Source organism: Tupaia chinensis, unplaced genomic scaffold (assembly GCF_000334495.1).
Source record: "Tupaia chinensis unplaced genomic scaffold, TupChi_1.0 Scaffold000060_1, whole genome shotgun sequence".
Taxonomy (NCBI): domain Eukaryota; kingdom Metazoa; phylum Chordata; class Mammalia; order Scandentia; family Tupaiidae; genus Tupaia; species Tupaia belangeri.
Window position 1 is genome coordinate 3,021,078 of NW_006159518.1, and position 3,811 is coordinate 3,024,888.

Below are 3,811 nucleotides of genomic sequence, written 5' to 3' on the forward strand. Positions count from 1 at the left end.
CTGCGCCGCCGCCGGACCCCCGCAGCCGGCGGGAGCCTGCTGGACCCAGACTCACGCATCCATGTCGGGGGAGGGCAGGCACGTCCATCTGGCCGCCGGGAGCCCTCAGCGCGCCCGGAAGGCGGAAGGTGGAGGAGGGATCCCGCCACTACGCTCGGAAACCAGAGTCACCCGCCAGATGCCATGAAGTGAGTCTGTGTGTGGTTTGTCTCCTCCGGTCCCTGGAAATCCACCACAGCGAAGCCAGCAGGTTTGAGCTCGGATTCGTAAAACTATCGGCTGGCTACCATCTGATAAAAGGGATGGGGCGTCCCTGGGTGGGCTCGAACCACCAACCTTTCGGTTAACAGCCGAACGCGCTAACCGATTGCGCCACAGAGACGCTGATGCTGTCTGCTGCTTCAGCCACCGCCTTTATGAAGAATAATAAAGGCAGTGTGTGTCTTATTTTCTATTTCCTGACTCATAATATTAGAAGCAGAATTTTTCTCTTAACATTTCCAGCTCTCGATTCTATTCTCCGCTCCCTTAGACCAATGGAAAAGTTATAAAAGACCAAACAGAATTACAGATTGCAAAGCCTATTAAAATACTATTGCTTTTCCCCAAAAACCTCCTTTGGAAAGTTCTGTTTTAGGAAGATAACTATATTTGATTAGTTTCCTTTTATAAGAAAATAAAAATTTTCATCTTGTGAGTTGTGACATTTTTTGTTTCTAGCTTTTCCCTATACTTTGCTTGCTAATCTTCATGATTAATTTTTGTAGCACTCCCGTGGTCCTATAGATTGTATTTGCCTTTTTGAATTTTTATTTTCAGCTATTATTAAATTCACGTATGCAATCCTGTTTATTTTGCACTAACCTACAATGCAATTGTTTGTCACACTGACATTTTGTTACTGGAAAGAAACGTCAGAAAAAAGCTACGCTGACATTGCTTAGTTCCTACCCGTTGTAGTTTATTGCTAAATCTGTCTTTGATTCTGCCTGGAATTAGCCTATACACCCACATCTAAGCCCTGTCGCTTAAAACACCTCTCATGGGATATTTACAACCCAATTTGAGGAAAGAGAAATTAAAGAAAAAAAAAAATTTATAACTAGCTCCTAAAAATGTTTAGCACAGGAACACTGCAGATAAACAAGCTGATTTCCCACAAATACTCGTAGGAACATCTTCCCCCTCCTGTGACGGATCTTCATGCCTTTCAAGGGACTCTCCAAAACTCTGATCTTTCTTTTCCTTCCTCAAATAATTGCTAGTTTCCACTTGAGAACTTGAAATTTACATTTTTAAGTCACGAGATGGCCGAGTCAAGAATCTCTCAAAAAATAATCCGTATCATGACGTATAGAAGTCGTGTGTGGCTTGACGACCCCAATCAACAGTCTGAGTTTCTGTCGTGTGATAAGCCAACCTCAGTTGGCTTTGGAACCCATTAGCTGCGGAGTTCCTAGAATTGCCGAGATGTTCAACAGCTGTGATTTGCCCCGCGCCACTTTCAACGGAATTTTAGAAGAGCACTTGAAAATTCCGACTTTGGAAAAAAAAAATCTAGGAAATATACTCCTACAGAACATTATGTATGAGGCATAAGTCTCATACATATCATTCAATAACATATGATAAACTCTATTCATCATATAATTTCATTATACAGTGAATGCTTTATATTCTATGTCCCTGTTAATGTGAGCTAAAACTACCAGACCCTGGTTTTCTTTTCCAATTACCGAATTGATTGTCCTTTCTTCTGCTGCTGTTCTTGGAACTGTTCAGTTAGAATATTCTGCAGCTGGTGTACCACATCAGTCCTTCACCCGGCGTTTACTCTCCTGCTTAAAATGTTAGGAATGGTTCTGTTCGTGTGAATATCTCCCTCACATCAGTCATCATGCTAACATCCTAACTTCTGTAAAGAACAGGTGGTGAGAAACAGTCGATGAGAAAAACGAATTCAGAAATGAATATTAGCTCACACACTAAAAAGCTGCCTGTGGAAGCACCACCGAAAGCTCAGTCTTTAAAACTGAGTTTTGGTTCGGTAATTTTTAATATTTGTAATAAGATACATGGCTATTTTGACCATTAATTAGTGTTACTGTTTTTGTTTCTCCACTCAAAGATGTTTCAAAAGAACATATAAATAATATTTGTAATAAGATACATGGCTATTTTGACCATTAATTAGTGTTACTGTTTTTGTTTCTCCACTCAGATGTTTCAAAAGAGCGTATAAATATTAAAAATATTGACTGGAATCTGAACATTTTACTCTAGTGATGGATATCAAATTGGTTTTATGCAAAATGCCTGCCTAAAAAATGAGAGAGCACTATGCTTTATCATCTCCATCTTTGTAATTATCTCAGGTGAGACCTTAGCATTTATACTCAATTTTTTTAAAATAGTGATTTATTTGTATTTATTTATTTATTTTAATTTGCTATAGGGCCATGCACTCACCAGAGAAAGACAAAGAGAGGGAAAGAAAGCAAACCACCAGGGCCGGGACATAAACCAGGGTTGACCATGTGGAATGCCAGTGCCCTAACCGCCATACCACCAGCTGGCCCTATACTCAATTTTTTTTTTTTTTCTTGAGAGGTTTTTGCTATAGGGCATGTGTACAGAGAGGGACAGAGAGACAGAAAGCAAGAAATCACCCCTCAGTGGGGATAGCCATACTGCAATCTCGTCTCTTCCATTCTCCTCTCAGGATCTTGGGCACGCACGCACATGCACCCGGCGTGAGTTTAAGCCACTGGGTCTGGGACTCGAACTGTGGTCGACTACATGGAAGTCCAGCACCATAGCCATTACGCCAACTGCTGGTCCCCCTGTACTCAATTTTAAAAGCCAAATTAGTGCCAGCTGGTGGCATGGTGGTAAGGAAGTTGGATCCCACATTGCTAACTGTATGGTCTGAGACCCAGTGGCTTAAAAAATACACAAGGCACATGTGTATGTGTCTAGAATCCCAAGAGAATGGAGAAGGGATTGAGATATAGCCATCCTTCCTGGGAGTGGTTGAAAAAGGAAAGAAACAAAAAGCCAAATTATGCCCATTGAATTAATTTTAGAAATAATACATTATTTTTCTTACATATCAGGATAACCAAAGACAAATGATTCCCAGAGCCTCACTGGCATTTAGGTCTTTGTAAGTGAAAAGGACTGCACATTTTGCCCCTTTCTTGTCATCCACAACTGAACTGAAAATCTGCCTTTCCCAAGAAGAAGCCCTGTCAATGGGGCAGACCTAACACCAATGAGGCCATGTATTTTCTCTTAGGAAAAAGGAAGAGGAAAGAATGAACATTTGTACAAATGAGATTCACCTCTCTTAACAGGTAAGGCAAGATGAACCGCACTGCTGTGTAGACCTTCAGCTGTCTCGAGTCCAGTCCATTCAGATGATGCACATTCAGATAAATCCCAACAGAACAGACCGGCCTCAGAATTTCCATGAAGATGGTTGTGCATGACTTTAATTCTTCCAATTGCTGTATTTCAAAGCGTTGGAGACTAACTTGTTAAAAATAAAAAACCTGGGACCAGCAGTTGGCATAATGGCTATGTTGCTGGACTCCCATGTAGTCGACCACAGTTCAAGTCCCGGACCCAGTGGCTTAAACTCCCACTGGGCACGTGTGCATGTGTGCCCAAGATCCCGAGAGGAGAATGAAGGAGAAGGGATTGCAGCATGGTCATCCCCCTGCGAGGTGATTTCTCACTTTCTGTCTCTCTGTCTCTGTGTCTTTCTGGTGAGTGCATGCGCCCTATAGCAAAAACCTCTTGAAAAAAA

General features: G+C 41.8%; 1 long non-coding RNA gene and 1 other non-coding gene across 2 annotated transcripts; one reads left to right on the forward strand and one right to left on the reverse strand.

The window, feature by feature from the left end:
* Window positions 1–9: 9 nt before the first annotated feature.
* LOC102481462 (uncharacterized) lies at window positions 10–3,560 on the forward strand. Its single transcript, XR_333489.1, has 3 exons — window positions 10–188; window positions 2,222–2,375; window positions 3,299–3,560. It is a non-coding gene; the product is annotated as an uncharacterized LOC102481462 (long non-coding RNA).
* Window positions 309–382, reverse strand: TRNAN-GUU (transfer RNA asparagine (anticodon GUU)). The gene has a single exon. It is a non-coding gene; the product is annotated as a tRNA-Asn (tRNA).
* Window positions 3,561–3,811: the final 251 nt, after the last annotated feature.